Source organism: Somniosus microcephalus, chromosome 2 (assembly GCF_052327205.1).
Source record: "Somniosus microcephalus isolate GS21.2 chromosome 2, FLI_Smic_1.0, whole genome shotgun sequence".
NCBI lineage: Eukaryota > Metazoa > Chordata > Chondrichthyes > Squaliformes > Somniosidae > Somniosus > Somniosus microcephalus.
This window is the reverse complement of record NC_140988.1, coordinates 300,054,156-300,077,053: the sequence shown is the minus strand read 5'-3', so window position 1 is coordinate 300,077,053 and position 22,898 is coordinate 300,054,156. Positions and strand designations below refer to the sequence as shown.

Genomic DNA, 22,898 nt, shown 5'->3' with positions numbered 1-22,898 from the left:
TATAGTCCAACAGCTTTATTTGAAATCACAAGCTTTCGCAGCACTGCTCCTTCATCAGGTGAAGTGGAGAAATGCATAAAAACACAGCTTATATAGTCAGAGAATAATGTCAGATGTTTACAGGTAATCTTTCCAACTGCCATTTATCACACCTCGGCAGAGAGATAATCACAGCAATCAAAGGTGTGAATGGTGTACAAACAGGTCAGTCAGGAAAACATTACATCAAAGAACAACGAGGTGGGGTCACAAGGTCAAATGTTGCAGATGCTGGGGTCTGTATGGAAAAACAAAAAAACAGACAAAAAACATTTTTTTGCTGGAAATCACAGCAGGTCCGGCCGCATCTGTGTAGAGAGAGCAAGCCAACGACGACTCGAGTCTGGATGACCCTACGTCAGGTGGGGTTACATGTAGCGTGACATGAACCCAAGATCCCGGTTGAGGCCGTCCTCATGGGTGCGGAACTTGGCTATCAGTTTCTGCTCGACGATTTTGCGTTATCGTGTGTCTCGAAGGCCGTCTTGGAGAATGCTTACCCGAAGATCGGAGGCTGAATGTCCTTGACTGCTGAAGTGTTCCCCGACTGGGAGGGAACACTCCTGCCTGGCGATTGTTGCGCGGTGTCCGTTCATCTGTTGTCGCAGTGTCTGCATGGTCTCGCCGATGTACCATGCTCCGGGGCATCCTTTCCTGCAACGTATGAGGTAGACAACGTTGGCCGAGTCACATGAGTATGTACCATGTACCTGGTGGGTGGTGTCCTCACGTGTGATGATGGTATCTGTGTTGATGATCTGGCATGTCTTGCAGAGGTTGCTGTGGCAGGGTTGTGTGGTGTCGTGGTCGCTGTTCTCCTGAAAGCTGGGTAATTTGCTGCGAACGATAGTCTGAGGTTAGGCAGCTGTTTGAAGGCGAGTAGTGGAGGCGTGGGGATAGCCTTAGCGAGGTGTTCGTCATCATCGATGACATGTTGAAGGCTGCGAAGAACATGGTGTAGTTTCTCCGCTCCGGGGAAGTACTGGACGACGAAGGGTACTCTGTTGGTTGTGTCCCGTGTTAGTCTTCTGAGGAGGTCTATGCGATTTTTCGCTGTGGCCCGTCTGAACTGTCGATCGACGAGTCGAGCGTCATATCCCATTCTTGCGAGGGCGTCTTTCAGCGTCTGTAGGTGTCCATCGTGTTCCTCCTCGTCTGAGCACTGTACTAGGTAGACCAAATAAATATCAAACATTTGTTCACTTGAAAGGGACTTTATATTGAAACACTTGTATTTTTCTGAGATCATTTTGTGATGTACATATTGGTCTTTGTTAATAATATGCCTGCAGATATTGCAACTTTGATGTTAAACTTAAACTTAATGACTGGGGGAGGAAGAAATTAATTTGCTTGGAAAATAACATTTTGACTGCACTGAAATGTTTCGGTGAGTTGGATAGTTTTTAGCCCAGTTCATGATGGATGAGAATCATAGAATTTTACAGCACAGAAAGAGGCCATTCCACCCGTCGTGCCAGTGCTGGCTCTTTGAAAGTGCTATCCAATTAGTTCCACTTTCCTGCTTTTTCCCCATAGCCCTGCAAATTTCTCCTGTTCAAGTATATATATCTAAATCCCTTCTGAAAGTTACTGTTGAGGTGTTTAAGATGATTGAAGGATATGATGGGGTAGATAGAGAGGAACTAGGGAGCATAACCTTAAAATTAGAGCTAGGCCGTTCAGGCGTGATGTCAAGAAGTAGTGAAAATGTGGAACTCTTTCTCTCCCTCTCCCCCCACCCCCCCCCCCGCCCCGGTAATGGATTGACTGACTTGGTTCCGAATTTCCATCACTGATGCTTGTCATCTTGGAGCTATGTCCGACTCCAAAGAGACCTTTCTCGCCTTCTCTTTTGCTCCTTCCCCATGCCACCCTGCCAAAGAGGATAGTCACTAGTTGGCTGTTGGACACATGAAAAGCTAGTTGGATACCAGGCAGAACATGGTCAGCTCTGTTCATGTTCTCGAACTTGGCACCTCCCAGCGGCCTTGGAGTAAATGGGTGGAAGGACAACTTAGTTCATAAATACAATTGGGCACCTGAGCTATGAGGAAAGACTTAAGGCTATAAGGATGTTTGAATTAGGGGAAAAGGGTAATTTAGAGGTGATCTTATTGAAATATTTTAAGATTTTTAAGGAAATGGGTAAACTGGATCCCAGAATATTCAATACTGTAATAACAAGCTCTAGGGCAAGAAAGAAGATAAAGAATTTGCATTCATATAGGAATTGCTAGACGGAAAAAGGACCAAAGTCCATCTTGTTTGCAGTCGCATGTTACAATGATAATGGAGTTTTTGACACATCATGGCAATTAATCTGTATCAATTAGTCTATAACAGACCCAGATATGAGGCAAATACACCCCCAGTGGTAGAAAACTTCGGGAGCCATAGGTCCAAAATCACCTGTACCTCCCAAGTATGCTACACTTACCATATGTCATGTCTCAAATTACTCAGATACAGTATCCCAAAGTATTTTTTGAAAGAAATCTATCTAATTTGCATTTGAATCAATACTATCTGTTTCCACCATCTCCCTAGGGAGCCTGTTCCATAGATTTACTACTTGCTTACTGAAATGATGCTTCTGCAGATTTGTTTTGAATTTACCCCTTCAAGCGCAGTTCGTGTCCTCTGGTTCTGCTATTCTGGACAAGGTGAAACAGCATGTCATGGTCAACATTATCTCGTCCCTTTTCTTAGAATCCTAAAAACAGCAATCGTATCATCTCTCAATCTTTTCTTTTCCAGTCTGAACATATCCATTACATAATTGCTCCATGTAATCCAATCTCTCTCCCTTCAAACATGTTAGAAATAGTACTTCAGATGTTACTTTCTTCCCCTTATTGGTTGCACACACACACACTTGAGGCAGAAAAGATTTAAGTTGCCCCAAATAAATTTTATATATAACACAAACTACTGCAATGCAGCTTTTAACAATTTTTCATTTTCCTCCAAGGAACTTTTGCAGCATGCCTGGTGGCTATCTTATATGAAGACTTTTGTTTAGTTGCACACATTTTTTTCAGTTGAGAAATTTTACTGGTGGGAATATTTTAACTGACTGAATATCCCTGTCGCTGCGATTGCAGAATTTCCAGGATTATGGAATAAATTTGGAAGTGGAGTTTGACTGGTGATTTTTATGTAATTTCAACAAAAAAAAAGTGGTTTCCCATATTTAGGATTGTACTACAGTGTATTACTGTGATGTGTGGTACTAACCATTGTCCTGTTTGTGGGTGAGTTGCAGCACCTAATTATGTTCTGTAACTTTGGAAGCTGACTTCAATTTGTTTACATGCCCTTAGAGGAGATCCTCTTTTTTGTTACTGTGCAGTATGTACCCAAGCTGTATGTATTACAGCAGTCAACGTCGACATAAAAATGAGGAGTGACACTAATAATAAGAATGCAATAGGTTGCAAACCCTGACTGGAAGCAGTCAGTCGGATCCATTGGGCAACAGAAAATTTAGCTCCCTCTGCACGGTACAGCAAACTACACTTTTGTACACTTCAGCTTTAATGCACTGTGTAATCATTTTAATTTTTAGTACAACAAAATCAACACTTTTTTTTACTGGGGCAAAACGGCAGTGCCGGCTAGAAATTACCGTTACCAAAAATAGCAGTTTAAAACTTAACGCGTTTCCTTTATTTCTCAGTTCGCTATCTTGGTGGAAATGTTATCCATTTTTATTTTGAATGGGCAAAACCCCCATTAAAATACTGGACATAGGGATGTTCTATTAACATGTTAAAACATTTATCTGCGAATACCAAGGGATTTTACATAAATGTTATCGAATAGATTTGTATTGTGCCATAGGGGTCTGACCGTTTAAATGTTCTTAAGCAAAGCTGGAGAATATGCAAGTTTGGTGTAATGTTAAACATTTTTGAGTCGTGTCCGAGAAAAACAGCTGCCAGTTCTATTTGAACATATGCTCCAATTACTCTGTAGCATTCAAAATCCATAGTAAAATTTTGTGAAATGTTTTGGAATCTTTCAAATGAATGCAGCCTACAAGTAGTTTTGACTTTTGTTATGATGGACTATAATTACAGTATAGGATGATGAACTGAGAACAGTGCTATTTTTGCCATGGACATTGACTTAATAGAAACATAGAAGATAGGAGCAGGAGTAGGCTATTCGGCCCCTCGAGCCTGTTCCGCCATTCAAGGAGATCATGGCTGATCATCCAAATTCAGTACCCTGTCCCTGCCTTCTCCCCATATCCCTTGATCCCTTTAGCCTTAAGAAATATATCCAACTCCTTCTTGAATATATTTAATGAATTGGCCTCCACTGCCTTCTGTGGTAGAGAATTCCACAGGTTCACCACTCTCTGGGTGAAGAAATTCCTCCTCATCTCTGTCCTAAATGGCTTACCCCTTATCCTTAGACTGTGACCCCTGGTTCTGGACTCCCCAGCCATTGGGAACATCCTTCCTGCATCCAGTCTGTCCAGTCCTGTTAGAATTTTATAAGTTTCAATGAGATTTAATTGTCCCTTAACAGCTTTGTTTCCAAAATTACAGTACAGTAGGCACAGTAAGCATTTATCAGTCTGTGCTAATATGTTTCCTGGGATGACTCATCTCCCTGGCTGGGTATGGAAGCATGATTTCAGAGAAATTTAAAAGAAAATATTTACTGATGGAGGTTTGATTCCTCTTTAGGCGATTCCCCAGTACAGAATTACTTAGCAGGATGTTTAATAGACTACTTATGGCTATGTTTTATGTTGTACATTTACCACTGGTCTCCATATTTGGTAACACAGCTACCAAGTCTCAAAAGACCGTCCCTTAACTAAAATACAATTCATCAGGACCTGGAAATTACTAGTTTTTAGCTTTCCTTTTGGCAATTTGAATGTTAATCTATCGATTTTCTTAAGTTAACCTAGGAATAGCAGCAGTTAGCCAAAGAGAATCATAGAATGGTTACAGCACAGAAGGAGGCTATTCGGCCCATCGAGCATAAGAACATAAGAAATAGGAGCAGGAGTAGGCCAATCGGCCCCCCGAGCCTGCTCCGCCATTCAATAAGATCATGGCTGATCTGATCCTAACCGCCAATCTACTATCACAGAACTATCTCCTGAATCTAACAGAATTAGACACATGAAATAGGAGCAGGATCAGGCTACACGGCCCCTGGGCCCACTCCGTTACCCACAGGGCCATGACCGATCCGAACCTAGACTCATGTCCAAATTCCTGCCCGCTCCCCGTAACCCTTAATTCCCTTTACTTCTAGGAAACTGTCTATTTCTGTTTTAAATTTATGTAATGTAGCTTCTACAGCTTTTTGGGACAGCATATTCCATGGACCTACCACCCTCTGAGTGAAGTAGTTCCTCCTCATCTCAGTTTTGAAAGAGCAGCCCCTTATTCTAAGACTATGCCCCCTAGTTCTAGTTTCACCCATCATCGGGAACATCCGCCCCCGCATCCACCCGATCCAACCCCTTCACAATCTTATATGTTTCAATAAGATCGCCTCTCATTCTTCTGAACTCCAATGAGTAGAGTCCCAATCTACTCAACCTCTCCTCATATGTCCATCCCCTCATCCCCGGGATTAACCGAGTGAACCTTCTTTGTACTGACTCGAGAGCAAGTATGTCTTTTCTTAAGTATGGACACCAAAACTGTATGCAGTATTCCAGGTGCGGTCTCACCAATACCTTGTACAACTGAAGCAATACCTCCCTATTTTTATATTCTATCCCCCTAGCAATGAAAGCCAACATTCCATTGGCCTTCTTAATCACTTGCTGCCCCTGCACACTAACCTTTTGAGTTTCGTGCACCAGGACCCCCAGATCCCTTTGTGCTTCAGTACTTTCCAGTTTCTTGCCATTAAGATAATAATTTGCTCTATGATTTTTCCTGCCAAAGTGCATAACCTCACACTTTCCAGTATTGTATTCCATCTGCCAAATCTCTGCCCATTTACTTAGCCTGTCTATGTCCCCTTGCAGGTTTTTTATGTCCTCCTCACTCACTACTTTCCCTCCCATCTTAGTATCATCTGCAAACTTTGATATGTTACACTCGGTCCCCTCCTCCAAATCGTTAATATAGATTGTAAAGAGTTGGGGACCCAGCACTGACCCCTGCGGAACACCACTGGTTACTGATTGCCAGTCTGAGAATGAACCATTTATCCCAACTCTCTGCCTTCTGTTAGATAGCCAATCCTCTATCCATGCCAGAATATTACCCCCAATGCTGTGATTTTTTATCTTAAGCAATAATCTTTTGTGTGGCACCTTGTCAAATGCCTTTTGGAAGTCTAAATACACTACGTCCATTGGTTCCCCTTTATCCACCCTATATGTTACTTCCTCAAAGAACTCCAGCAAATTTGTCAAACATGACTTCCCCTTCATAAAACCATGCTGACTTTGTCCTATTAAATTATGATTATCCAAATGTCCTGTTACTGTCTCCTTAATAATGGACTCCAACATTTTACCTACCACAGATGTTAGGCTAACCTGTCTATAGTTTCCAGCCTTCTGTCTACTGCCCTTTTTAAATAAGGGTGTTACATTAGCAGTTTTCCAATCTGCCGGGACCTTTGCTGAGTCCAGGGAGTTTTGGAAAATTATTACCAATGCATCCACAATCCCTACCGCCACTTCCCTCAAGACCCTAGGATGTAAGCCATCAGGTCCAGGTGATTTATCCGCCTTGAGTCCCATTATTTTACCGAGTACCACTTCCTTAGTGATTTTGATCGTGCTTAGCTCCTCTCTTTTTCCCCCCCCCCCCCCCCCTCTTTAGCCCCCTGTTTGTCCAGTGTTGGGATATTCTTAGTGTCTTCTACTGTAAAGACTGATACAAAATATTCATTGTGTTTTTGCCATCTCCATATTTCCCACCATTAATTTCCCGGTCTCATCCTCTAAGGGACCAACATTTACTTTAGCCACCCTTTTTCTTTTTATATAACTATAAAAACTCTTACTATCTGTTTTTATATTTTATGCTAATTTACTTTCATAATCTATCTTCCCTTTCTTAATCAATCTTTTTGTTATTTTTTGCTGCCTTTTAAAGTTTTCCCAATCCTCTATCCTCCCACTAGATTTGGCTACCTTATACATAGATACATAGAAGATAGGAGCAGGAGTAGGCCATTCGGCCCTTCGTGCCTGCTCCGCCATTTAATGAGATCATGGCTGATCCTTTAATTCAGTATCCCGTCCCCGCCTTCTCTCCGTAACCCTTAACCCCTTTTGCCCGTAGAAATATATCTAATTCCCTCTTAAATATATTTAATGAGCTGGCGTACACTGCCCTCTGTGGCAATGAGTTCCACAGGTTCACCACTCTCTGAGTGAAGAAATTCCCCCTCATCTCTGTCCTAAATGGTTTAGCCCTTATCCTTAAATTATGTCCTCTAGTTCTGTTCTCACCCGCCAAGGGAAACATTCCTTCTGCATCCAGTCTGTCTAGACCTGTCAGAATTTTATACACTTCTATGAGGTCCCCTCTCAATCTTCTAAACTCCAGTGTGTACATCCCTAAACTACATAGTCTCTCCTCATAGGTCATTCCCGCCATTCCTGGTATCAGCCTGGTGAATCGCCGCTGCACCCCCTCCATGGCAAGAACATCCTTCCTCAGATGAGGCGACCAAAACTGTACACAGTACTCGAGGTGTGGTCTCACCAGTGCCCTGTACAGCTGCAGCAAGGTATCCCTGTTCCTGTATTCTAACCCTTTTGCTATGAAGGCCAGCATACCGTTTGCCTTCTTGACCGCCTGTTGCACCTGCATGCTCGCCTTCAGTGACTGGTGTACAAGAACACCCAGGTCTCTCTGTACTTCCCCCTCTCCCAATCTATTGCCATTTAAATAATAATTTGCCCTCCCGTTCCTGCACCCAAGGTGGATAACTTCGCACTTGTCCACATTATAGTGCATCTGCCATTTATCCGCCCAATCGCCCAGTCTGTCCAAATCGCTCTGGAGCTTCCTGGTCTCTTCCTCTGAGCCCACCCCACCTCCTAGTTTAGTGTCGTCTGCAAATTTGGAAATGCTGCATCCGACTCCCTGATCCAGGTCATTAATGTAAATTGTGAACAGCTGGGGGCCCAGGACAGATCCCTGTGGTACCCCACTTGTTACTGCCTGCCATTCAGAAAATGAGCCGTTTATTCCAACTCTCTGTTTTCTATCTGACAGCCAGTTCCCTATCCACGCCAAAACTTTCCCCTTTATCCCATGAGCCTCAATTTTCCATGCTAATCTTTTATGTGGGACCTTATCGAAGGCCTTTTGGAAGTCCAGGTACACCACATCTACTGGCTCTCCCCCATCTATTCTACCAGTTACTCCCTCAAAAAATTCCAATAGATTAGTCAAGCACGATTTACCCTTTGTAAATCCATGTTGACTCTGTCCTATCCTGTCCCCATTTGCTAAGTGCTCCGCTATTTCATCCTTAATGATGGACTCCAGCATTTTGCCCTTGTTTTTAGTCGAATACTATCCTTAATTTCTTTACTTAGCCACGGATGGCTGTCTTTTCTTTTACACCCTTTTCTTCTCAGTGGAATATATATTTTTTGGAAGTTGTAAAATAACTCCTTGAATGTACACCACTGATCATGTATTGTCTTACCCTTTAATCTATTTTCCCAATCCACTCTACTCAATTCCACTCTCATACCTTCATAGTCTCCTTTATTCAAGCTTAGCACGCTTGTTTGAGATCCAACCTTCTCACCCTCTAATTGAATATGGAATTCAACCATGTTATGGTCACTCATTCCAAGGGGATCCTTTACTAGGACATCTTTAATTAATCCTGTCTCGTTACACAGGACCAGATCTAAGGTTGCTTGTCTCCTGGTTGGTTCAGTTACATACTGCTCAAGAAACCCATCCCTAATACACTCAATGAACTCATCCTCAAGGCAGCCCTGCCCAGTTTGATTTGTCCAATTAATATGATAGTTAAAATCCCCTATAATTATAGATGTTCCCTTATTACAAGCCTCAACTATTTCCTGATTGATACTCCGTCCAACCGAGTTGCAACTGTTCGGAGGCCTATAGACTACGCCCACTAGTGTTTTTTCCCCCTTATTATTCCTTACCTCCACCCAAACTGTTTCATTTATCCTGATCTTTTGACCCAATATGATTTCTCTATCAGTGATTCCTTCCTTTATTAACATAGCCACCCCACCTCCCCTTCCTTCCTGCCTGTCCTTCCTGATCGTTAAATAACCTGGTATGTTTAATTCCCAGGCATTGTCACCTTGCAGCCATGTATCTGTAATGGCCACAAGATCATATCCATATGTAGTTATTTGTGCCATTAACTCGTCTATTTTGTTACGAATGCTACGTGCATTCAGATAGAGAACTTTCAAATATGTTTTGTGACACTTAGTTCCTGCTTTTGCCCTTTTTATTACTTTACCTTTTACTCCATACCTTCTGCCCCTCCCTGACACACTCTGGTTTTTAATTTCCCCACTGCTACCTAAGTCTATGACTTCAGCTCGTCCCACTCCCCAGCACTTTCCCCATAGCCCTGCAAATTGTTTTCCTTCAGGTACTTATCCAATTCCCTTTTGAAAGCCACGATTGAATCTGCCTCCACCACCTTTTCAGGCAGTGCATTCCAGATCCTAACCATTCGCTGCGTAAAAACATTTTTCCACATGTCGCCTTTGGTTCTTCTGGTTCTCGACCCTTCTGCCAATGGGAACAGTCTCTCTCTATCTACTGACTAGACCCCTCATGATTTTGAATACCTCTATCAAATCTCCTCTCAATCTTCTCTGCTTTAAGGAGAACGACCCCAGTTTCTCCAGACTATCCACATAACTGAAGTCCCTCATTCCTAGAACCATTTTTGTAAACCTTTTCTGCACCCTCTTTAAAGCCTTCACCTCCTTTTCTAAAGTGTGGTACCCAGAATTGGACATAATACTCCAGTTGTGGCTGAACCAGTATTTTATAAAGGTTCATCATAACTTCCTTGCTTTTGTACTCTATGGGGGAGAAATTCGGTATCGCCTCGTTTGGGACGCAATTATTGGCCGGGCGCAAAGTTTAGCGCCTGGCATTTTATTATTGCCTCCGACTGCAAACTTGGCTTCTATCACCCCTGGAGGAGTACTAAATTAGTTGCTACACACCGCTCTTGTAGCGCCTCGCTCCTCGGCGTTAGCGCCTTCTCAGAGCGCTGGCGAAGCTCATGTGATGTCAGTCAGCAATGGAACACAGACACACTGGCGCTGGCCAGTTCTTAAAGGGGAGTGTTGATCTTGCTCTCCATCCACACCCTGCTCATCATTGCAGCCTTGAATCTCGGCCTGGAGAGACCTGTACATCAATTCTGCTGGAAAGAACAATGGAGAGACCCAGGGAAAGAACTGAGTGCAGCCCCCATAGTCTCTTCTAAATCGATGCAAGGAAGGTCAAATCAAAATGAACCTGCAAAGTGCTGCTCAGTATCCAAAACTCCTTCACACAGCATTGAATCTCTCCAGAAGTGTGTCTCGCTGTCTCAGAATGCGTGGTGCAAAAATGTCGCCGACAAAAAAAGGCAGGGAGCAGCTGCCTTTAAATAGCGCTCCCCCAGTCCCTTCCTGACTGCAAAACGTTCCCCTCAACCTGTCGTTGCTAAAGGCAGGGGGCGCCACTCAATATCTGGTCCGTGGCATTGCACGCTCGACTGACATCACGATCTGCGGGCGCAGGAGATCATGGCGATAGTGTTTAGCAGCGCCGCAAAATGTCTGGTCAATTTTGTGAGCGGCGCAAACATTGCCGCACCCAGGCGCTAGTTGCTTTGCACCCCATTAGTGCCCTCTTGGGGCGCTAACTGGAGGCGCAAAGCAAACAAATTTTCCCCCCATGCCTCTATTTACAAAGCCCAGGATCCCATATGCTTTTTTAACTGCTTTCTCAACCTGTCTTGCCACCTTCAACGATTTGTGCACATATACTCCCAGGTGTCTCTGTTCATGCACCCTCTTTAGAATTGTATCCTTTAGTTTCTATTGTGTCTCCTCGTTCTTTCTACCTAAAATGTATCAATTCTCACATTTCTGCATTAAACTTCCATCTGCCACGTGTCCACCCATTCCACCAGCCTGTCTATGTCCTCCTTGAGGTCTATCACTATCCTACTCGCTGTTCACTATTTCCAAGTTTTGTGTCATCTGCAAATTTTGAAATAGTGCCCTGTACACCTAAGTCCAACTCATTAATATATATCAAGAAAAGCAGTGGTCCTAGTACCGATCCCATGGGAACACCACTGTATATCTTCCTCCAGTCCGAAAAACGACTGTTCAGCACTACACTCCGATTCCTGTCACTTAGCCAATTTCATATCCTTGCTGCCACTGTCCCTTTTATTCCATGGGCTTCAACTTTTTGGCAAGCTTATTTGGCACTTTAGCAAATGCCTTTTGGAAGTTCATGTACACCACATCAACCGCATTGCCCTCATCAACCCTCTCTGTTACTTCATCAAAAAACTCAATCAAGTTGGTTAAACACAATTTGCCTTTAACAAATCCGTGCTGGCTTTCCTTCATTAATCCACATTTGTCTAAGTGACTGTTTGTTTATTTTGTCCCGGATCATAGTTTCTAAAAGCTTCCCCACCATTGAGGTTAAGCTGACTGGCCTGTAACATTAGAACATAAGAAGTAGGAGTAGGCCATACGGCCCCTCGGGCTTGCTCCGCCATTCAATAGGATCATGGCTGATCCGAATCTAGACTCACGTCCACGTCCCTGCCCTCTCCCCGTAGCCCCTAATTCCCTTCTCTGCTAGGAAACTGTCTATCTCCGTTTTAAATTTATTTAATGTTGCAGCTTCCACCGCTCTCTGGAGTAGCAAATTCCATAGATTTACTACCCTCTGAGTGAAGAAGTTTCTCCTCATCTCAGTTTTGAAAGGGCAGCCCCTTATTCTAAGATTATGCCCCCTAGTTCTAGTCTCACCCATCAGTGGAAACATCCTCACCGCATCCACCCGATCAAGCCCCCTCACAATCTTATATGTTTCGATAAGATCACCTCTCATTCTTCTGAACTCCAATGAGTAGAGTCCCAACCTACTCAACCTTTCCTCATACGTCAACCCCCTCATCTCCGGAATCAACCGCGTGAACCTTCTCTGAACCGCCTCGAGAGCAAGTATACCTTCTTAAATATGGAAACCAAAACTGCACGCAGTATTCCAGGTGTGGCCTCACCAGTACCCTGTATAACTGCAGCAAGACTTCCCTGTTTTTATACTCCATCCCCCTTGCAATAAAAGCCAAGATTCCATTGGCCTTCCTGATCACCTGCTGCACCTGCATACTAACTTTGTGTTTCATGCACCAGGAGCCCCAGATCCCTTTTGTACTGTAGCACTTTGCAGTTTCTCTCCATTTAGATAATAACTTGCTCTTTGATTTTTTTCTGCCAAAGTGCATAACCTCACACTTTCCAATATTATAGTCCATCTGCCAAATCTCTGCCCACTCACTTAGCCTGCCTATGTCCTTTTGCAGGCTTTTTATGTCCTCTTCACTCGCTGCTTTCCCTCCCATCTTTGTATCGTCGGCAAACTTGGATATGTTGCACTCGGTCCCTTCCTCCAAATCGTTAATATAGATTGTAAAGAGTTGGGGTCCCAGCACTGACCCCTGCGGAACACCACTAGTTACTGATTGCCAGCCCGAGAACGAACCATTTATCCCAACTCTTTGTTTTCTGTTAGATAGCCAATCTTCCACCCATGCCATATTACCCCCAATCCTGTGATTTTTTTTTTTTATCTTGATCAGTAATCTTTTGTGTGGAACCTTGTCAACTGCCTTTTGGAAGTCCAAATACACTACATCCACTGGTTCCCCTTTATCCACCCTGTATGTTACGTCCTGGGTTTAACCTTGCATCCTTTTTTGAACAAAGGTGTAACATTTGCAATTCTCCAGTCCTCTGGCACGACTCCTGTATCCAAGGAGGGTTGGAAGAGTGTGGCCAGTACCTCCACAATTTCCACCTTTACTTCCCTAGCATTCTAGGATGCATCACATCAAGTCCTCGTGACTTACCTACTTTAATTACAGCCAGCCTTTTCTAATACCTCCTCTATCAATTTTTATCCCATCCAATATCTCAATGACCTCTTCTTTCACTGACTTTGGCAGCATCTTCTTCCTTGATAAAGACGGATGCAAAGTACTCAGCCATGCCCTCTGCCTCCATGTGTAGGTCTCCTTTTTGGTCCCTAATCGGCTCCACCCCTCTTCTCACTACCTGTTTACTATTTATTTGCCAATAGAAGATTTTTGGATTCCTTTTTATGTTAGCTGCCAGACTATTCTCATACTCTCTCTCTCTTTGCCCCTCTTATTTCCTTTTTCACTCTTTTTCTCCCCCCCCCCCGCCGAACTTTCTGTATTCAGCCTGGTTCTCAGTTGTGTTCTCAACCTGACATCTGTCACACACACCTTTTTTTCTGCTTTATCTTGCTCTCTATCTCTTTCGTCTTCCAGGGAGCTCTGGCTTTGGCTGCCCTACCTTTCCCCCTCGTGGGAATGTACCCGAACCATCTCCTCTTTAAAGACAGCCCATTGTTTGATTACAGTTTTGCCTGCCAACCTTTGATTCCAATTTACCTGGGCCAGCTCCGTTCTCAACCCACTGAAATTCGCCTTCCTCCAATTAAGTATTTTTACTCTAGATTGCTCCCTGTCCTTTTCCATAGCTAGTCTAAACTTTATGACACTATGATCACTTCCCTAAATGTTCCCCTACTGAAACTTGATCCACCTGACCCACCTCATTCCCCAGAATTAGATCCAGCAATGCCTCCTTCCTTGTTGGACTGGAAATGTACTGATCAAGAAAGTTCTCCTGAACACATTTCAGACATTTTTTTCCCCTCACTGCCCTTTACACTATTACTATTCCAGTCTATTTTAGGATAATTGAAGTCCCCCATTATCACTACTCTATAGTTCTTGCACCTCTGTAATTTCCTTGCAAATTTGCTGCTCTATATCCTTTCTACTACAAGTAGAAGGTCCCGAATCCAGCAACCTCTGGACCGAGGCCGAGCCGGTTTTCGGGTTTTCCCGGACTTCGGAACATGTGGTTATTTGCACCTGCAGCTCACCAACCTTATTTACCACGCTTCGTGCATTTACACACATGCACTGTAAACCGTCTTAGACCTTCTTGTATTCTTAGTCTGACCCCGCCTAATACCGTACTATTTATTGCTCTAGTGCTATCCGTATCTCCCATTCTTGTGCACCATGTTTCTCCTTTCTGCTGCTACATCTTGGTACCCATCCCCCTGCCAAATTAGTTTAAACCCCCCCCCCCCCCCCCAGCAATGAGGATATTGGTCCCAGCTCTGTTGAGGTACAACCTGTCTGGCCTGTACAGATCCCACCTCCCCCAGAACCAGTCCCAATGTCCCAGGAAATAAAGCCCTCCCTCCTGCACCATCTCTCCAGCCACTCATTCATCTGCTCTATCCTCCTATTTCTATACTCACTCGTGCGTGGCACCGGGAGTAATCCGGGGATTACTACCTTTTTGAGGTCCTGCTTTTTAATCTCTTTCCTAGCTCCCTAAAATCTGCCTGCAGGACCTCATCCCTTTTTCTGCCTATGTCGTTGGTACCGATATGGACCATGACCTCTGGCTGTTCACCCTCCCCCCTCAGTGTTCTGCAGCCGCTCCAGTGACATCCTTGACCCTGGCACTTGGGAGGCAACATACCACCCTAGAGTCACGTCTGTGGCCGCAGAAGCGCCAATCTGTTCCCCTAACTATTGAATCCCCTACCACTATTGCTTTCCTGATTTTTTTTTTTCCCCCCATCCCTGTCCCCTGTACAGCTGAGTCACCCGTGGTGCCATGGACTTGGCTCTGGCTGTACTCCCCAGAGGAACTATTACCCTCACCAGTAAATACCAGTTGAAAGAAAGAAAGACTTGCATTTATATAGCACCTTTCATGACCACCGGACGTCTCAAAAGCGCTTTACAGCCAATTAAGTACTTTTTTGGAGTGTAGTCACTTGTCATGTGGGAAACGCAGCAGCCAATTTGCACACAGCAAGCTCCCACAAACAGCAATGTGATAATGACCAGATAATCTGTTTTTGTTATGTTCGAAATAATGCCATGTGATCTTTTTATGCCCACCTGAGGGGGCAGACGGGGCCTCGGTTTAATGTCTCATCTGAAAGACGGGGCCTCCGACAGTACAGCACTCCCTCGGCACTGCACTGGAGTATCAACTCCCCACTGAGCCACAGCTGACGCCCGAGCTCCTCCAGCTGACGACACTTCCTGCACATGTGCTTGTCCTGGACACTGGAAATGTCCTGGATTTCCCACATGGCACAAGATGTGCACTCCACGGGACTGAGGTGCCCTGCCATGCCTCTATTTAATAGACTATTAACTAACTTAGCAGAAATAAACTTAGAACTTAAACACTCACTAGCTACTCACCAATCAGCTCCTTCCCTTGTGCTGACGTCACTTTAGGTTTTTTACTCTGACGTCACTCTTTCAAAATCTGCCTGTGTTGAGTTGCTCCCAGCTCAGGTCTGCTGCCTCTGCTCTCTGGCCTCCTCTGCTGCGCTCTTTATCTTGCTCTCGCTCCCAGCTCCGCTCCTGCTCAGATCCACTGCCTCGGTCCTTTTATTTTTTAAAATGTTCCCTATGGATTCCTAAAGCTGAACACTAAATATTTTACTATATGTGCACACTTTTCCCCCCCTCAAAATGGTTGGTAGTGAATGTATGCACCCCCCTCCCTACCTTAAAAGTCTTATCATAAATCTAGCTCCTGCTCCTTCCAGGTCAGAAAGACTAGGGACGTGGGGGTCTGCATGGGGCAGGAGGGAATGAGTCGGGTGGCTGGAAATCTGGGCCTTGTCTGAGAAGTATTTAGGCTGCAGTTTGCCTGGTTCAGGAGGTGGCAGTGAAATGTGGCCCCCAAGCTTCAATATTCATTATTGGTATCTCAAAAAATATATAGAGTTATTAGTGCTACAGTAATTTTTGGGATTATCTTTCCGTCTGTCAATATTTCTTCTGATCCTAGCCTCTCTAGTTACATTTGTGGTGACTCTGACGTCCAATCTCAGGAAGCAGGGCCTGAAGCTGAAGGAAGCCGAAGTAGTAGGGCTTGGAGCTAGCAGACCTAAAGAGGAAATTGGGTATTGGTGCCACCAGAATTTTTATTTTGGTAGAATGTGATTTAACTGAACCAATTGAAAGACACTACAAACATGGTTCTGGGATCTTTCTGGGTTGAAAGGGCAGTGGTCTCTAATTCTGTGATCCAGTTGGGCAAAGGGACGCTACACTCATGCAGACATTAAAGTTTTTCTTCAGACATTTTCCACTTTTTTTTATGCTTCTCATCTTTGCACCATGTGTTATTCCCAATACTGTAAAACTGGCATATGTGGAGGCTAATTTCAGCTGCCATTTTTTTTGTGAACCTCATCGTGGCATCTTCACCCCTCCCATAATTTAAAAAAAAAAAAACCTCCTTCACGGGGGCATCACTGGAAATGCCAGCTTTAATTGCCCATGAGAAGGTGGTGGTGAGCTTGTTGGGCCATTTCAGAGGGCAGTTAAGAGTCAACCACATTGCTGTGGGTCTGGAGTCACCTACCGGCCAGACCGGGTAAGGATGCCAGATTCCCGTCTTTACGACAATCTGGTAGTTTCATGGTCACCATTACTGATGCTAGCCTTTTATTCCAGATTTATTTATTTAACTGAATTTAGATTCCCCAGCTGTTGTGGTGGGATTTGAACTCGTGTCTCTGGATCATTAGTCCAGGCCTCTGGATTACTGGTCCAGTAACATAACCACTATACTACCATACCCCATAAATATATGAACCTATCCTATACTGGACAATTGTGGGTGCTACTTTACATTTTCTTGGCTATTTGTTTTAGTGACTATAACAGTGTAGTGGTACGAAATGTTGGACACACGTACCCATTTCCTGAACGGTGAATTCCCAATTTCAGTCAGGCTGATTGGGAAGATGAGTCTGTACAATCAGAAAAGAAAGACTTGCATTTATATAAGCACGTTTCACGACTACTAGATGTCTCAAGTGCTTTACAGCCATGAAGTACTTTTTTTTTTTGAGGCATAGTCACTGTTGCAATGTAGGAAATGTGACAGCCGATGTGCACACAGCAAGCTCCCACAAACAGCAATGTGATAATGACCAGATAATCTGTTTTAGTGAAGTTGATTGAGGGATAACTATTGGCTAGGACACCGGGGATAACGCCCCTGCTCTTCAAAACAGTGCCATGGGATCTTTAACGTTCACCTGACAGAGCAGACCGGGCCTCGGTTTTGCGTCTCATCCGAAAGACGGCACCTCCGACAGGGCAGCACTCCCTCAGTACTGCACTGGAGTGTCTGCCTAGATTTTTGTGCTCAAGTCTCTGGAGTGGGACTTGAACCAACAACATTCTGACTCGGAGGCGAGGGTGCTACCAACTAAGCCACAGCTGACACCAGTGAGGGGAAATTCAGTGTGTCTGTCCAAGTTGCCAGAGAAGTATTGGTAGAGTCCTGAAGCACGTACCTGCTTTTTCCACACCTGAAGAATAATGCAGAGGGACCTAAAAAGAGGTGAGAAAATGAAATCAGGAATCCAGTGTGTTAGAAGTTGAAGTGGAATTTAGTAAATTACTTTCACAGGGATCGGTACTCTGACCAATGTTGTTCACCATTTACAAAAATGATTTGGACTCCGGGAATTGGAAGTACAATATCAAAATTAGCAGATGACCCATTTTTGGGGATATAGTTTAATACTGAGTAAGACTAAAAAATACAGGAAGTCATTTGCACGTCCATTCTGCAAGTTTGTTAATGAATTTCAATGTAGATAAGTATAACGTACATTTTTTTTTTTTAGGAGGAATAAGGAGGCCACCTACTCCTTGGAAAATAAAAGTCTAAATGGGGTAGAGGCGCAGAGGGATCTCGGGGTACAGATACACATCATTAAAACAGCAATGCAGTTTAACAAAGCCATAATCGTGCAAATAAAGCACTGAGGTTCACTTCTAGAGGAAAATATTTATTTAAAAAAAGAGAAGTTATGTTAAATGTTTATAGAACCTTAGTTAGACCACACCTGGAGTACTGTGCATTTACAAGGATGATACCAGAACTAAGAGGGTACAATTATCAGGATAGACTGAACAGGCTGGGGCTCTTTACTCTAGAAAAGAGAAGACTGAGATGACCTGATAGAGGTCTTTCAAATTATGAAGGGGCTTGATAGGATAGACGTAGAGGCGCTGTTTCCACTTGTGGGGGAGTCAAAAACAATGGCAGTACAGCACTCCCTCAGTACTGCACTGGAGTGTTAGCCTCGATCATGTGCTCAAGCCCCTGGCGTAGGGTTTGAGTCATGACCACCTGATTCCACAGCAAAGTCAATGCTGGCACTTACGATTTTTTTCAATGAGAGAGTTCTAATTCTGTTGGTCTTAAATTTTGCATGGATTTTTTAAAATCTTTGTTCTTGGGATGTGGGCAACACTAGCAAGGCAGTATTGTTGCTCATCCCTAGTTGCTTGAAGGGAGAGTCAATCACATTGTGTGGAACAAGAGTAATGTGCAGGCCAGACTGAGTAGGGTGGCAGTTTCCCTTCTCTGAGGACATTAGTGAACCATTTGAGATTTTACAACACTCAGAAGCTTGCAGTAACCCTAATTCCAAAAAATACCATAATTCTTAGACATTGGACACAGTACTGATCTACCTACAGCCCAAAAATGGAATGTGTTGATTTTGATCTGGGACTAATGTCCTGCACTAAATAGGATACTAGTTAATTGTTCTGTCTTGTCTCTAGCATTGAACATCTTGCATTCATGCAATAAATAGCCTTTGTTGTGTTTTGTATGCAGTGTGCTTGTGTTAAAAGTTAGAAATGAGAATTTGCTCTTTCATGTTTCAACATGCTATTACTTGCTGCATTGTTCAGGATCATGTCATGCAGGGATAGAGAGCATACTTGAGACTTGTGGGCTAAGTTAATGTAAGCTTTAGCTGCCAGAAGACACTTGCAAGATGCTGTGCACTAGAGGATCTTGCAACTATGTTGTGATTTATTTGCTACTTGCATCACACAGGTGCACTTTTTGAGTGAACTGTCCAAAAGGTGTGACATTCACAGCTGAGCCAACAGGATTTGTGAAACATTAAACTTGTTATGGTAACATTTGCAGAAGGGAGGGCCTGGCACTTGATGCCATTTTGTCGATTTGTTTTGAAGCTTAGCGCTACTGAATGCTATGTATGTGATGTTTCCATAAGTAGTTGAGCGCCTTATCTGTCTTTATGAATGCCTAGATGCCAATCGCCCTATCTGCCATTTGGAAAATTGATGATTTTTTCAAATTTCAAACTTAGACCCAGGATAATTTTTTTTTTTTAGTCTTCCCTTCGAGTTACTTAATGTGGTTTTAGCCACCAGATTTTTATTTTAAGTTGTGGAAATGATTTGGAGAACAGCCTGCTTTGAGTGATTTTTGTGCCCCAACTATCAGCAGAACAAAGATTCTCCTACTCGCCCCCAGTAAGTGCCTTTGACTGTGAACCTCAAAAGACAATCCTTATTAAGTCAGTATGACACTTCTCTACATCTGGCTTCTAACATAACTCCATGGTTTTTAAAAAATATAATTGTATTCAATGGCCAGGCAGTCTCGTGTGGTATGGTTGTAACTGAATACTATCTCTCCTCTATTACATGCACTGATAATAGTTTATAAAATTTGGTTCTATTCTAAGTCAAGACATTAAATATTGCTGCTGGGTTATACTCCAGCTCTTCAGCGAGTAATGCACAGCCATTGTTAATGAGTCTTGACCTCATGCTGAGGTGCGACTGATGAGCAACAAACCAAACTAGTTGTAAATACTCTCAGGCTCTACATTCCATAGTATGAAATTGATTTGTATTATGGTTTTGGTCAGAAAAAAATTATTTTGACAGTTGGTGGCCAAATGATAGTGAAATAAACTTTATCTAGTTCAAGGAATTCCAAGATGGTTTCCTTCAGTTCTGCTATTAAGACCTTGAAATTATGCTGCGGGATGCTAGTATATGGACAAATTAAATTCCTTTCTCTTATTTTAGAAGACCTATTAACCCATTTTATTGTAAATTGATTAAAACTGCCATGTAAGTAATAGAGAGGAATTTAGACAAACATCTCAAGTGTCAGTATGCTAGTGCCCATGTAATTTAAATCCTTAGTCAGTCTTCATATACAATCATTTTTCTTTACCAAAAAGTTACCTACGTATAGATGTAGGCTGCTCCATATGTATTTAACAAGCCATTACCAAACTACCATTGAAAAGCTGTAATGCCATTTGTTATCAAATGGCTCTGTTGATAAAAGCACAGATCGGGCAGGACACAGATTTATCCTGTTCAGTGCAGAGATGGGTAAAGTAAATTGGCCTTCATACACTAAGCTAGAAGGAGAAAAAAAAGTCACCCAGGAGACCTGCTTCTGACTGCTCAACATATAATTCCCCATCCTTGCTAAACCTAGGAATGCTTCATGCTGCTATTGGAACCAGTTTCATTTGTGATCTGTTACCCAGTATTGTCTTGGTGTTCAAATATATACCTGGTGGGTTGGGAATTTATCAAGGAAACTGCCCGGGATGCATTGTAAGAACCACTTCCCATTTTGATCAGAAACATTTGTTTTATTCCAGTTTACTTTTAAATTCTCCCACAATTACAACTTGTATCACTGCAGACCACGAAATTGCTGAGAAATGTCTTCCTCCATTCCTTTCCTGCTACTCAGTGGCGTATTACGTGCTCCCAAAATAGTAGAGTAACAGGTCTCTCTACTATAAACTCTACTCACACAGATTTTGAACACTATCAGTATAAATTTCCTTTCTTTAGAACAGATTATGTTCTTCAAGGCTATCTCCTTTTTGTTTTCCAGCTTGTGCTGTCTCTCTCAAGTTTTATAGTGAGACATATTTAGCTTCCTGTGCCCCACCCAGCTGAAGTCCAGTTTCTTTTGCGACTACACTATATCCCTTAATTTTAATTGGTGCCTCTAGTTTCCTGACTTCATTTCTAATGTTTTGCACACTTGCATAAAACACTGTCCCCTTTACAAGTTAATACTTCTTGGTACCTCTCCTATTTATTTCCTTCTCCTCACTATCTTTCTCCTTCACCTCGCCTATCTGCTCTACTTATGTCTTTCCATTACGCTCTCGGCTGAATAATTTAGAATGCTTGGCCCCTCCCCACTGCTCGATTTAGCCTCTATCTGAGGACATTGGTGCTAGTTTGGTTTCAGTGAAGCTGCTCCCATTGCGTAATTGCTCAATTTCCCTTTTACAAGATTTCTATTCTGCTTTTCCTTATGCTATTGATTCTGTGAATTATAACTAACTTCAGGCCCTCCTTTTCCAGAATGGTCTCTCTTCACTTGCTTATGACCTTTACCATGGCAGGCAATCAACCATTTCTGGTTACAGCTGCAGAATAGCTTCTCTCTCCCTCTAACAGCATTCCCTATAACTACTATTTGCCTTTTCTCAATGCTATTACTACTTACCCCGGGATAACCACTTGCTCCATGGTGCTGCTTGCAGTTTCCCTTTCCAGTTGCCATCCTTGCCTGTGTGATAGGTATCCAGTGCAGTATACCTATTGGGCAACTTTCGATGCTGGGGGTTTCTTGTATTGCATCTATGGAGCCCCTCCTCCCGAGTCCCGCCTCTTTGCTGGTTAGTAGGCACTTGTTCCCTTCCTCTGCTTCATTCCTCCTAGCTGTGGGGTGACCACCTCTTTCAGTATACACTCTAGGGACTTGAGTACATAGGCTGGCACTTCAGTGCAGTACTGACTGAGTGCTGCACTGTTGGAGGTGCCGTCTTTCGAATGAGATGTTAAACTAAGGCCCTGTCTGCCTTCTTGGGTGGATCTAAATGATCTTATGGCACTATTCGAAAAGGAGCAGGGGCATTCTCCCAGTGTCCTGGCCTCATCAGCACCTGAAAACAGATGACCTGGTCACTTATTTTATTGCTGTTTGTGGGACCTTGCTGAGCAGAAATTAGCTGCTGCATTTTCCATGTTACAATAGTGACTTCACTTTAAAAAGTCCTTGATTGTGAAATGCTTTGAGATGTTCTGAGGCTGAGAAATGTGCTATATAAATGCAAGTTTGTTGTTTCTTTCTTGAGGACTCCTTTCTCCTCCCATATGATGCGGATTGTCTTGTACAAACTCAGTAACTGAGCTTGAGTAAGCCCACCAGGAGCCACTCCAGCTGTGTTGTCCAAAATACTCATGGGTTCCCGAGGTTCTCACTTATATGGAAGTTTCATTCAACACCATTTCCATTACGGTTAACTGACTGCTGAATGGTGCAGTCAGAGAAAGAGGGGAAAAAAAGTTTTGACGTGTATATATTTCAAGTAAAAACAGAAAATGGTGGAAATACTCAGCAGGCCAGGCAGCATTTGTGGAGAGAGAAAAACAGAGTTAACGTTTCAGGTCGATGTTTTAGAAGGAAATTTAAACCATTGAGATTTTAATTGGAAATTAGGTGAAGCACTTCAGGATCTAGAAACTAACAATCTTTGCATACTTAGTTTGAAGTAATTAACAATTTCCCCTTGTGTGTTTGAGTTCTTTTAAAGTAATATACAGCATGACATTCTACAATAATGGCAGTATTTCCATAAAAACAATATTTCCCGCCCAAGAAC

General features: G+C 43.2%; 1 protein-coding gene and 1 long non-coding RNA gene across 2 annotated transcripts in view; one reads left to right on the top strand and one right to left on the bottom strand.

Moving 5' to 3' along the window:
• Positions 1-22,898, top strand: part of LOC147123480 (talin-1) — a 287,370-nt gene that overhangs the window by 26,071 nt on the left and 238,401 nt on the right. The gene's annotated exons all lie outside the window — the stretch shown is intronic.
• LOC147123481 (uncharacterized) lies at positions 15,591-21,849 on the bottom strand. Its single transcript, XR_015080521.1, has 3 exons — positions 21,740-21,849; positions 17,703-17,739; positions 15,591-17,150 (listed from the first exon to the last, which is right to left on the bottom strand). It is a non-coding gene; the product is annotated as an uncharacterized LOC147123481 (long non-coding RNA).